This window comes from Pristis pectinata, chromosome 1 (genome assembly GCF_009764475.1).
Source record: "Pristis pectinata isolate sPriPec2 chromosome 1, sPriPec2.1.pri, whole genome shotgun sequence".
Lineage (NCBI taxonomy): Eukaryota > Metazoa > Chordata > Chondrichthyes > Rhinopristiformes > Pristidae > Pristis > Pristis pectinata.
In genome coordinates this window covers 55,853,376-55,867,725 of record NC_067405.1, presented here as the reverse complement: position 1 = coordinate 55,867,725, position 14,350 = coordinate 55,853,376, and the positions used below count along the sequence as shown (strand labels likewise).

General features: G+C 42.5%; 1 non-coding gene across 1 annotated transcript; it reads right to left on the bottom strand.

Moving 5' to 3' along the window:
- Positions 1-529: 529 nt before the first annotated feature.
- LOC127579001 (U7 small nuclear RNA) lies at positions 530-592 on the bottom strand. Its single transcript, XR_007957621.1, has one exon. It is a non-coding gene; the product is annotated as a U7 small nuclear RNA (small nuclear RNA).
- Positions 593-14,350: the final 13,758 nt, after the last annotated feature.

Here is a 14,350-nt window from a genome sequence, read left to right as displayed (position 1 = left end):
TAATACCTTTTAGATGTAGTCTAACACCCTGGAGAAGTAGCTCTGGGATAGATCTTTTAGAACATAGTACAGCACAGGAGCAGCCCCTTTGGCCCACAATGTTGTACCGAACCAATTACATTAGTAATAAAATGCCCAACTAAACTAATCCCTTCTGCCTACACAATGTCCATATCCTACCATTTCCCTCACATTCACGTGCCTATCTAAGAGCTTCTTGAACACCCCTATTGTATTTGCCTCCACCGCCACCCTAGGCAGCGCATTCCAGGCACCCACCATTCTCTATGTAAAAAACTTACCCTGCACATCTCCATTGAACTTACCCCAATCACCTTAAATGCATGCCCTCTGGTATTAGACATTTCAACCCTGGGGAAAGATACTGGCTGTCTACTCCACCTATGCCTCTCATAATCTTATAAACCCCTATCAGATCTCCCCTCAGCCTCCGCTGCTCCAAAGAGAACAACCCAAGTTTGTCCAACTTATCCTCATATTCACATGCCCTCTAATCCAGAAATTATTTGGCGGTTCCTGTCTTAATGGACGGGAACCTTCTGGACAAATAGTAAAAGAGCTATAACCTTCTTTGTGCAGTGGTGCGAAGTTTGGTGACAGAAATGGAAATGAAACTTGGAAGTGATGGAAAATTAACCACTGACTCATTAGAAACTGTTTAAAACCATCTCAGAGAATAAGGATCTGCCTTAGTGACCTCTGAAATGAATCTCTGCTGGGGAAACTGAAACTTGCACAGGAAAGCTGGGCAGTCTTGCCTTAACAGGCAGACCGGGCAAATCAATAAAGGTCAGAGATTGAGATTTCTATCTGCATCCACTGTTTAGTGAGGAAATACTACTCTTGTTGGCTGCAGTTAATCAAATCGAACCATCACATTTCCTCATAGTTGTTTATGTCTAGTGTAGAGAGATGTGGGTCTGGCTTGACCCTGTGCCAGGATGATTAGAGCAGCCAGCTGGCAAGCCTGCCTGTCAAAACTGCCAGAAGTTTACTTGCTTGAATTTTACAAATACTGTTTAATAGGTCTAAATTAGATGAACCCCATTTAAGAAGTGATGGGAAATCTTGACCTCTGGGTTTTGAACAGTTTGTCAAGCCTGTTCTCAATGAAGAGAGACTGAAAGCAAGACAGACTGTGACTGAGATCCTTCCAAGGCTACATACCTGGACTTGAAGGCAACCATTAACTAGCTCCTCCACTTCGCACATTACAGCCTTGAAGTTGGATCCAATTATGTACATCTTTCATGTGCAAGTTGCATATAAAACTGAATTTCCCTTGGTTAGATCATGCCAGCAATCATTTCTGAGTGAAATCACGTCTTTCTGGAAGTTGACAGAGCATTTCTGTGCAATTTACCTCAGCACACTTGATATTTTCCCGGTGTTACCTTTTGCATCATGTGACACCACAAATTGCACATCACATGTGTTCTCCCTTACTGACATTAAATCAGAGTACACATTTTGAACTTTGCTAAAATACACAGAGATAATTTTCCTATCTAGAAGATAAACAAATAGATGTGACATGGTTGATGAGATCAGTAATGAAATGGTTGCAATAAAATAGAAAAAGGAGATATATAATACATACTTAAAAAAGGATATGATCGTTGATCCAGATGGATTGCATCCCACACATTTTAAAAGATTTGAAAGAAAGGATAACAGAGAAATATACTGCACAATTTAATAATACATTAGAAAAGATATAATGCCAGTAGACAGGTGGATAGCTAAGTTGAACCCTATCTTTAAGAGGCTGGATAGAATATGTCCTGGGAATATAGACCAACTAGCTCAGCATCAGTAGGAGGAAAAGTAATGGTTAGAATAAAAGATCAACTAAGGATGAAAAGTATAGTTAGCATGGATTTCAAATGAGAAAATTATGCTTGAGAGAGAGAATGGATAGTGGTAATGCAGAAAATGCCATTTATCTAGTTTTTTAAACTGCCTTCAGTAAAGTACTCCAAATTATACTCATGAATGTCAAGGAATGTGGAGTCAAGGGATAAGAAGCAGAATGGATTTCTGGCTGGCTTCATGACTGAAAGCAGAGAATGGGAGTAAAGGGTAGCTCTTCGCAGTGCAAGTGGTTTTCCACAAGAATTGGTGCTAAAACCACAGTTGTTCATAATTTACATTAGTGATTTAAGGTCTAGAACCAAACACAATTTCTAAATTTGCCAGCGATTCCAAATTGCAGGGTTAGGGGTTACTGGGGGTGAATTGTCAATAAGGAGGAGGACCATCATGAATTACAGGAGGACATTAAATTTGCAGAATGAGCAAAAAATATAGACAAATGAGATTCAATACAGAGCCATGTGGGATAGTACATCTTGGTAGGAAGACTGGTGTGAGGGGCCTGGGGGTAAATTATTATTTAGAAGTTGGGAGTCAAGATAGACTGTAGGAGCAATGGGATCCTGGATTTCCAATGCATCAGTCACTGAAAGTTGTGCCATCATTTGACAAAGCCTTCAAACGGAAGGCAAACCAAACACCAGGTTTACTTCTAGAGGGATAGCACTGAAAAGTTATCATAAACCCGTATTGAAGTTAGTTATTGCACATTTAAGGTTCATCACATAGTTTTAGTCATTATTTTATTAAAGGGATAGTAGGACACTAGAGAGGGTGGAGAGAATTCTTACGAGGATGATAGCAAAAATACAAGGGTACACATATCAGGAAAGGATAAACCACCCAGGTCTATTTTCACTTGAGAGAAGAATGTTGGGGGAGAGACCTAAAATGAATCTTCAACTGAGTAAGTTTTTGATACAGTGGATACAGGGAAAATGTGCATGGAAGAGCATCACTAGTGTCCATCATCAGAAGATAATCGCCAAAAAATATAACAGGACACTTGGAAGAATCTTCTTTGCCTAAACAATTGTGAGAATGTGACAATTGCTACTGCAGGTTTACCTGAATGCTATCGATGTACTTAAAGGGAGACTGGACAAGCATATCAAGGAGAAGAGAATAGAAAATTATGCTGATGGGTTTTGATGGGGGAAAACAGCAAGAGGCTCAAATGAAACACAATTACTCACATGGACTGATTAGGAATGAATGGCCTCTTTCTGTGCTGCATATCCTTTGTATTCCTATGTAACTAAGAGCACGGTATACAGGGACCAGCAATGTGACACGGAAGAGTCTGCACTATGACACCAGTGCCTTGCACACTACATCTGTTATCCCCAGTTTTCAGCGCTCAGGATAATGGAAAACGCCTCAGTGTTTGTCCCTTTACTGTTTACCGCCTTCTGCACAAAACATATCCAATCTGCACACTGCAATCCCTTGCCCCTTGAACAGCCCATACCCCCTGGTGATGTGAGCCCACTCTTTGTACAGGACTAGGCTAGGGCAGAAGTAAGATGTGTACCCAGCCACGGAGAGCGCTATGTCTGCACTATGTTTTCCATCAGCTCAATGGCAGTCTTTTATGTAGTTGTTCTGTCACTGTTGAGAGGAGTTCTTCAAAGTGTGATGCATTTTCCAGCCACAATATCTGGGGTGGGGGTGGGTGGGGTGGTTGGTGGAGGGTGGGAGAGAGATTTGACGTCTTCACACAGTTCCCTACAGGAAACACACATCCCGTTTTGTGGCAATTCATTGTGCAAAGCACCATACTACAGCTTTTAACAAATTTCAGCAATTCCAGCAATTTTTTGGGAGATCCAAATGTCCATTAATCCAAACTGTGGCATATGATTAGCGCATCAAGAGAGGGTGAAATGTAATTTCTAGCTATTCCTGTATCTCAGGGACAAGGAGAATGGGAAGAGGCAATGTTTGGCAGAATCATTGAAATGCAGCCTAGAATTCTCCTAACATTCTGGGGCTTTCAGCAAGATTCCTGTCCATGCATAATAGCCATTCAGGGTTTGTAGGTTATCCAAGGACATGCAAGAAGTAGCAATTCTGAATCTGCTTTCTGGGGCATTTTTAAGGCTGTTTTCCTGCTTTTCATGCTAGCACTTGGATTATCACAAACCTTTGTACCAATTTAATTTTTCCCTTCAGCACAATTGCTGGCATCAAAGGGCTTTCCTTTCAATGTATTCGGAAGAAGAGGAAGGCCAAGCAGCTCATGTGCTCCATGCCCATTCACTGGTGCCTGCATACCTTGATTAGTCTGGCTGATATTTAGTGTGGACTGATGCTCCTATTCCCAATGGAAGTTGGGACAACCGAACCAAAAAGATAATGATGTCAATATGCTCTCACTGGCTCTTCATGAAAGAAGGCATGCCAGAATGACCAGCACACTATAACACACACAGTCGCATGCCTCCAATCATATCCACAGCTGCTCTCACCAACAGTTGGCTGCAATATGTCTCTATAGGACCAGGATATCAGAGAGCAGGATGCAGATTAATGCTGATTGTAGGAAGGGCAAGAAGTCACCAAGGAACATTTAGACAGGACATTCATGGATCTTGGCAGTTCTGCAATCTGAAACGTGTCTTCACTCCTTTGCAGAAAGTTGCAATGCTAAATGTGAGGTTCAGGGCCACAGAGCCAACACCAGTTCAGTACCATTGTGAAGATGACACAATATTACACTGTTCCATCACACACTGTAGCTTTCTTTTTTTTAAATTTTATTTACAGTGTGGTAACAGGCCCTTCCGGCCCAACGAGTCCGCGCCGCCCATTTTAAACCCCCAAATTCACCTACCCATACGTCTTTGAAATGTGGGAGGAAACCGGAACACCCAGAGGAAACCCACGCAGAAACGGAAGGATGTACAAACTCCTTAAAAACAGCGACAGGAATCGAACCCCGATCGCTGGCGCTGTAATAGCGTCGTGCCAACCGCTATGCTACCGTGCCGTATGGTACCGTGACCCTTCGTTAATTGGTCCTCGGAAATGATGCAAGCAGTGCATTTCCAACCACATCAGTCCAAAACTCCAGAGGGCAGGCACAGAAGCGTAGCAGTTAGCGTTACGTTTTACAGCGCCAGTGACCCGGGTTCAATTCCCACCACTGTCTGTAAGGAGTTTGTACATTCTCCCCTTGTCTGCTTGGGTTTCCTCTGGGTGCTCTGGTTTCCTCCCACATTCCAAAGACGTACAGGTTAGGAAGATGGGGGCATGCTATGTTGGCGCCGGAAGCCGTGGTGACACTTGCGGGCTGCCCCCAGAAAACTCTACGCAAAAAAGAAGATGCATTTCACTATGTGTTTTGACGTACATGTGACTAATAAAAATACTTATGTTTCCAAATGTTTTGATTTGGATAGAGTAACTATCCTTCCTGCCTTAGTGGCAAATCACCTTGAAGTGTCTGTTGGAACAGAAATAAATTGACAAACTCAGCTGCTCTTGCTACAGACAAAAATGTTAACAACATAAGGGTGGCAAAATTCAACTGAATAACACCTGTTGTTTGGTGAATTTGATCAGAATATTGTATGTACAAGTCATACCCATTGCCATTTGGGGAGGGCATTAATGCCATATGGAGAAATGGGATTGCCGTATGTGGTCTGGGTGTATTGTACCATCAATTTCTGTGCAATGCTGGTTTGATGGCTGCACTGCTGAATGGGACTTCAATGCAGGGAGAATCCAGCATTTAGCAACAGAAAGCCCAACTGCAGTATCTGTGCTATTTAAGGCATTTGTCAATTGCATACAAGTTAGTTGCTGGTAATCCCCGAGAGATTTTGTTAGGCTAAGAAACCACTTTGTGCTTTCAGACCTTGTGGCAGTTTGTGAAATCCACAGAGAGTGATGTGGCAGAATTATGCATCTTCACCTCAAGATTTCAGCAAATCCCTATTACTATCAAAGAACTGGAAGGAGAAATCCTCCCGTGGGCACCTCAGCAAGGAGCAATGCATCAGGAGTCTTTGCTTTGGTAAAGATAGTACACACTTCAGCTCTAACAACTGGCACAGAACAAAGCCAAAACTCCTTTGCCAATGGCTATCAATTTTTCACACCTGGCTCTTTCATTACTGGAGCCGAAGTATCGACAGGATTTCACGATTAGCGATCACTTCATGTGATGGGCGATCAAAGAAAATCTTTGTTCCAAGAAAGAAAGTTTTCTCATTCTCCTTTACAAGGGAGCAGGCAGCAAAAATCCTGGTTTCAACAGTATGGTAGGCTTCCTAATGGGGCAGGGTGACTTGTGTTGTTATGATGGCACCATGTATAAATTCAGGGACATGCCACAAGGTTTTGCACTCCCTCCTTCTTCAGTCTGCATGTGACTATACTCTGTGTACCAGGATATTCACTGGCCAATATCCAAGAAGCAATCACAACAGCTGCCGATCAAACCACTGGAACCCTCTGAAGCATCTTTGCTTGATGCAGCAAAGTGAGTCTTACGGTACATTCTAGTTTGTTGCCAGCTGCATTCGTACTTCGGGGTAGTGGAGAGGAGAGAAGAAACAGAGCAGGATGGGGGAGGAGACAAATAGAGAGAGGAAGATGGAGGAAGCTGGTGAGTTGGAGGAGAGAAGTGAAGGAGAGACAATGTAAGAGCAAAGAGAAAACAAAAGAGTGAGGAACAGGGGAAGTGGATCAGAGGAAGGGTTTAAGAGCAGGAGGAATGGAGAAGAAAGATGGTGGAGAAGAGAGAGCACAGACATGTACATGGAGGACAGTGCTGACATTGCCAAATATTCAGAGACCAATGGTCAGAGTGCAAATTAATGGACAAAATCCCACTTCGCTATTACACGGGGCTTTCCTTTCATGCCCCCCACACCTGGAGCACATTTACCAATACCACAAACTTAAACCCACATGCTGCAGCTTTCACATACTGAGAGACGGAGGTGAGTGTTGCGGAATGTGTTTGGATGATGTGACCTTCATGGTTGGAATGCTGGCAGTATGTGCAGGCTGCAAGGTGTGGGTTTAAGGCGCGTGGTACTGGTAAGCGTGTGAATGTGTGAGGACAGATGAAAGTTGGCTGGCACTCTTGATGTGTATTGTCAGAAGGTGAGCAGTTGGTCCGTGATATTTTGAACAGTGTCTGAGGCCAGTGCTTCAGCCAGTGGGGCAGGCATTCACTAACCTTGAACCTTTTGCATTACTGCATCCAGAATCTCAAGGTAACACTCTTTACATTGACCTGTGTCTGCATGCATTGTAAGGAAAATATATCACAGAATCCTTAGCAATGGAATTTGTCTCCATCACACCCACCACTCTATCGAGGCCCCTTTGTAAATTGTTGAGCTCTCTGCACGTGTCTTGGGTGTCTCCAGGCACGTGCTGAAGTGGCAGTAGGAGGCAATTTATGTATTTCATTTTGAATGGTGCCATCACTAACAGTATCATTGCAATTGCAAGACTTTCTCGGGGCCAATCTTTAGCTTGTGACATTGATACGTATACAAGTAGTGTTTTGCACCAGGTGCAGGTCCTGTTGAAGGGTTAGCACCTCTGTCAATGCCAAGAAACTGCTGTCACTGCATTGAGGAGCTGGCTTTCCAAGCCAAATCATGTTGGCTGAAAGAAGAGCAAGGGGAGAAAAGGACAGATGCTAATAAGAATTAGGTTCAGGTGGCATTGACAAGTTGCCATGACACCTCCTTTTGATTTTATGAACACATTAACAAAACAACAACCAGACTTAATTCCCATAAATACTTTCTTTTTGGCTGAGGGAGATGAAGGTCATTTCTGATGGCTGGTGTTATTGATACTGGTGTTATCTCTGGGGACTCTGCTTTGGTGTTAGTGTCAATATTAATGGTGATGATATTACATGTCATAACTTGAGATTCCTGACTATTTGCCCCAGGAGAAATTTCAGGGTTAATTTATTTTCAGCTGTAACTGTGAAGTTAAATTTAACATAAAAATCCACACAACAGCCAACTGTGAGTGTGAACTGAAACCAATAGACAGCAAGAAATGAAGTCAAATTGGGTTTTGAATGCAGTCAGCTTGTGACAGCAGGGCTTATCACTAGGCTGCAGTGATACTCACAGATATGAGGATCGACTTTTCTAGGTCTTGTACTTGAAATATACTCATATTATTAACGTGTGATCCAGAAAATTCAAAAGAGATAGGAAATTCTCAAGGTACTCAGCATGTTAGGCAGCATGAGTGGGAAAGAGAAGATGAACTTTCATTAAAACTGGGAATGGTTAGAGAGACAGAAGTTTTAAGATGGAGAGAGGAAAGAAGAGAAGACAGCAAAGGGGAAATTTGTAATAGAATGGAGAGAAGGAGGGAGGTAAATGACAAAAAGAGGTGATGGTGCAAGATTAAAAGAGATAAAAATACAGGGCAATTATATGAGATTGCCAACAGAATTTGGAAGGCATGCTGGAAATCTGGATCTAAGATGCTAGATATGCTGATTATCTGAAATTGTTGAATCCGGTCTTGAGGTCAGAAGGCTGCTTTGTGATCAGTCATAAGATGCTTTTTTTCCTCAAGCTTACAATGAGCCTCAGTGTGAAGACAAAAGTGACTGCTGATGCCGGAATCTGGAACAAAAAAAAAACAGAAGGCTGGAGGATCTCAGCAGGACAAGCAGAATCTGTGGAGGCAAAAGATGTAAGTTGATGCTTCAGGTTGAGACACTGTATCTGGACTGAGAGGGAAGAGGAAGGACAGCAGGTATGAGGGAGGGGTGGGACTGAGGCTGATAGGTGATAGGTGGAACCTGAAGAGGGGAGTATGATGGGCAGATGGAATCAGGTGTGGGAGAGGGAGGAAGAAGGGGATGGGAAAGATGAACAAAGGGAGAAGAAACCTAGGTAGACAGATGAGTGTGTGTGGAAGGAGAACACCAGGGGTGTGGGTTATCTGACATTCAAAAATTGAATGTTCTTAACACAGGGTTGCTAACTACCCAAGCGGAACATGAGATGTCGTTCTTCCAATTTGCACTTGGCCTCATCGTAGCAATAGAGAAGGCCAAGGACAGACAGGTCAGTGTGGGAATGGGGAAGAGAATTAAGACTACATGCACTTTTAAGATGACCATTGTGGAGAGAGTACGGGTGTTCTGCAAAATGGTTGCCTAGTCTATACTTGGTTTAAGTGATGTAGAGGAAGCCACACTGTATGCAGTTGACAAGGTTGGAAGAGGTGCAGGTGAACCCCTGCCTCACCTGGAAGGACAGTTTAGGTCCCTGGATGGTGGTGAGGGAGGAGGTGAAGGGAACAGGTGTTACACCTCCGACAGTGGCCGGGGAAAGATCCAGGCGACAGGGAGGACTGGGTGTGAAAGGGTGAGTGGACCAGGGAGTCACAAGGAGACTGGTCCCTGTGGAAAGCAGGAAGAGGGGGAGAGGGGAAAAATGAGCCTCATTGGAACAGTGTGCGAGGCCAAAGGCAGAGGTCTGGAGGAGAATGGAACATTGAATAAAGTAAAGGATGCTGAAAAGCCAAGACAAAGCTTGTAAGTGTAATTCAAGTGGTGCATGACATTAATGGAATTTCATCCTGTACCCAGAGTGATCAAATTTTCTAGGAAATTTCTGCTGTGATCATAAATGCCCGAAAATAGCCACTTACCCGAGATAGGAATAGGAGCATTGAGAGAAAGAAATATTTGCATTTATATTACACCATTCTGTACTTCTGAGTATCCCAACTCTACAACCAGTGAAGTGGCTCTGAAGTGCCATCACTCCAGAGATACACTCCTACATGTGAACCGCTTTCCTGCATTTGCACCTGCTCCAGGTCCACAGCCTACCCAGGATAAATGGACACAACATATTTGGTCTCAGCAGAATGTTGGCAAGGAAGCTTACAGGGGCTTATTCTTAACAGTTGCCTTTGTGGTATTTCTTTAACTGCATAATGACCTCCAGTATTTTTTGCTCTGACAGCAATAGCTGAAATAGATTGAAGCAATGTCTTGGGGAGAAGATTGCTGCCCCAGTAGGGGTCTCACTGTGTTCCCAGTTTAGTTGGAGAAGATACGAAACAGCAGCAAAGGTGAGTCCTATCTGCTCTGCCATTTGGCTGACCTAATCTTGGCTTTGGCTACACATTGCTGTCTGTTTCCCATAACCTTTGACTCTGCTGCAGACCAAGAATCTATCTCAACCTGCAATAAGCTCAATGATTCAGCCTCCAAAACACTTTGGTGCAGAGAATTCCTAAGATTCACAAACCTCAGAGAAGAAATTCTTTTCCATCTGTCTTAAGTGGGTCCCTCCTCATTCTGAAACCATATCTCTAAGTTCCAGATTCCCCCAAAATCCTAGCCTGTCAAGCCCCTTCAAAATCCAATGTTTCAATAAGCTCACCACTCATCTAAACTCGAGTATGTTTCGACTCAACATGCTCACACTTTTCTCATAAGACAACCCTTTCATCTGAGGAATCATCCTGGTGAATCTTCCCCAAACTGCCTCCAAAGCAAGTACTCCCCTCCCCCCAAAATAAGGAAACCAGAAGCGTCCACAAAATTCCTGGTATGACATCACCGATAGCTTGTAGAGTAGTAGTAAGATACCCACCCCTCTCTTTTATACCTCACACCTTTTGTGTAATAGTCAAAAATTCAATTTGCATTCCCAATTACTTGCTGTAATTCCATGCTAACTTTGCGTTTCTTGTATGAGGATGCCCAGATCCCTCTGTACAACAGAATTCTGTGATTCCTCTCCATTTAAATTATATATTTTTAGATTCTACTTATCAAAATGTATGACTTTACATTTCCCCACAATATGTTCGATCTGTGAAACATTTCCCATTCAATTAACCTTTGCAGATACTTTGTGACCCCTCTCTTCTACATTTATCTTTGCATCAGTAACAGATGTGGTAAAATACACATTCTTTCATGTAAGCTATTGGTATAGATTATACATATTTAGAGTCCCAATACTGACCCCTGAAGCATCCCACGAGTTATATCTTGCCAGGCTGAAAATGACCCATTTCTCCCTGCTCTATGTTTTCTGCTGGTTAGCAAATCCTCCATCTATGTTCATAAGTTGCCTCCAATGCCATGAGCTGGTACCTTGTGCACATTCCTTTTATGTGGCACCTCATCAATAGCTGTCAAAAATTCATATCCACAATGCCAAATGCCTTCGATGTACCCACCTTGTTATATGCTCCAAGAACTCCTAAGAAATTTATAAAACATGATTGTCCTTCCATAAAGCCACATTGACAATGCTTGATTGTCTTTTTATTCTCAGTTGGTCCTGCTTATCTTTCATTAAGAATGGACTACAGCATTTCCACATTGACAGATGTTGGCCAACTGTCCTATAGCTTCCTGTTTTCTACCTCCTTCCTTTCTTAAACAGGGTCATTACGTTTTCAGTCTTCCAATATCCTGTGACCTTCCTGGTATCTTTGAGAGATCCACCATCTATACATCATTTCTTTAAAGGAGAAAAACACTATGATGCTGGAGGAACTCAGCAGGCCAGGCAGCATCCTTGGAGAAAAGCAGGTGATCAACATTTCGGGTCAGGACCCTCCTTCAGGACTGAGGATAGGAAAAGGGGAAACCCAATATATAGGAGGGAAAATCAGAGCAGTGATAGGTGGACAAAAGAGTGGAGGTGAGGTGGGCACAGGGTGTTGATAGGTAGATGCAGGTAAGAAATAGTGATAGGCAGGTGTGGGGGAGGAGGGGAGAGAAGATCCACCGGGGGATGGCTCAAAGGTAAGGAGAGAAAGGAAAAAAACGGTAGAAAAAAGAGAGATAGGCTAGGAGAGGGAAGAAGAGAAGAAACATGGTGGTGGGGGGGGGGGTTGTGGGGAAGGGGGGTGAGGATTACTTAAAGTGGGAGAATTCAATGTCCATGCCATTAGGCTGCAAGGTTCCAAGATGGAAAATGAGGTGCTTTAAAAACCCCAGGATGCAGGCTATCAGTTTGCCTAGTATGTTTCTCTAGTGATTTGACTGGTTTAGTTTCCTCTCTATCTCTTGTCACTGGATTGCTGGATCTTTGGGATAGTTGTCATACCTACTACTATGAAGACTGATCAAAATGTTTGTTCAAATTTCCATTATTAATTCCCCATTCTCAAGTTCTATTCGACAGCTACTTTCTTCATTTTTAAATGTATGTCAAAAGCTTACTGTCTGAACTTAGGTTTTTGCCAGCTTATTCACATAATCTATTTTGTTCCTCTTTTTTTCTGGTCATCCTTTACTGCTTCCTGATTTCTGTCTCCTGTCCTTCCTGATTTAGACTCCATTTTACCACATAGCCACTGTTAGGGTACTTATAAAGCACTCCCGAGTGATTTAGCAGCAGAAGATCCTGGAAACACTCAACAGGTCAGGCAGCATCTGTAGAAAGAGAAACAGAGTTAATGTTTCAAGGTGAAGACCCTCTAACCCTCTGAGAGGCAAATTTGCATTTTCCCAATAGCAATTTCTTCCCCTTGCATTTCTTCTTTCCACCCTGCCTGACCTGAGTGAAGGTCATTTCTCAATGATGTTTTCCTTAGCTAACAGAACTACCCTACCTCCTTTTGCATTTTGTCTACCCTTTGGAACTGCAGAGTGCCCAATATATTCAATTCTCTGTCTTGGTCACCTGGTTACCAGAGGAACTAGTGTCACATATAGTTGCCAGGGAGACCAGATGAGGTGGAAGTCACCTACCAAGTTTTAGCAACATTAAAGGACTTACTTGACTCTCAGAACACTTTTAGCCCTGACTGGTTTCTTTTCAGGGCTTCATTTGACCGAGAGTTTATAAAAGAACCTTGGGATCTCTTTGAATGACAATCTACTGCCCTGCCCAATCGCAAGGATGGATCCACTCCCCTCACCCTATTCACCTCTCCTGCCCACATGAATAGACAGAAACACACACACACACACACACACACACACACACACAATAGAAAATTATCCAGCTTACATTATGCAAGAAAAAGTGAGAGTCTAATGGACAGAAAAGGTACTAAAAGTCATCAATAGTTACAAAACAATTAATAAAAGTTGCAAAGTGGAGCATGATTAAAACGCCACAAGGTCTATCAAAGCTAGTAATAAAATTATTTATGAATAATGAAGCAGAATCTAGGCCTATTAAAGGCGCATGCAGATGAGGAAATTGCAGTTATTTTAGTGGATATTTTGTAGGAATGAGGAAGTAAAATCACAGCCAGAAGATTGGAACAAAATAGATCAAAGGATGGAACCTATTGGATTTAATCTATGTAAGTTCTATTGTAGATAAAAATAGGACACAAGATAAACAATTCACCAAGACCTGATGATTTCTACTTCAAGACTATTGCAGAAAAAAGGTGAGGAAATTGCAGGTGCATTAAAGCTCTCTTGATTTAGTAATTATGAATTTGGAGAGGAAAATTCAATATGTTGTTTTATTGGTGAAGTGGGGCAAGGAAGAAACCAAAAAACACTGATCTGTTGGTTTGATATGAATTATAGGAATGTTATTACCGTCTATCATTAGAGCACTTGAACAAATATAAGTAAGTTAAATAAGGAGGTACTGTAAGTGTGTAGATTGTAACATAAAGTTACAAAGTGACACAAACGGATTGAGTAAGTGTGCCAATCCACAGTGGATACAGCTCAGTGCAAAAAACTGTGAGGTCATGAACTCAGGAACTACAAGAGATCAGTTAGAATATTTTCTTAAGAGAGAGACAAGGAGCCAATGGAGGAGTAAAGCATATATCATTATAAGAGATGCAGAACTTTAACTGTATCTGAAGGAGGCAGGATTTCAAATAAAAAAATTACATGTGACATTATTGAGCAATCCAATACCAGAGGGCATGTATTTAGGGTGAGAAGGGGTAGGTTCAGAACAGACGTGAGGGGTATGTTTTTTACTCAGAGAGTGGTGGATGCCTGGAATGCGTTGCCTGATAGGGTGGTGGAGGCAAATTCATTGGGGGCTTTTAAGGGGGGCTTGGATGGGCACATGAATGAGAGGATAATAGAGGGATATGGGCATTCTGTAGGTAGGAGGGATTAGCTGTGTCAGCACAACATTGTGGGCTGAAGGACCTGTTCTGTGCTGTACTGTTCTATGTTCTATGAGCATGGTTTGAGGCCAGACCAGAGAAGCAGTCAGAGGAGTGAATGTTATCAACTGGATGTCATTTGTCTGCATGAGATGAAGGATGTGGGCTGAAGGTCTGAATTGTTACTCACAGGTGTGATGAACTTTACAAGTGCTAATGGGATAAGGAGCTGTAACACACAACCGTTACCAGTTCACAGAGCTTTAGAAAAGGATATCCATCCAGTTGATTCTCCTAGTTAAATGATTTAGTCTCTTAACTACCAGAAGAGTATTATGCAGCCAACATTACTGCATTATCACGTGATCCTCTA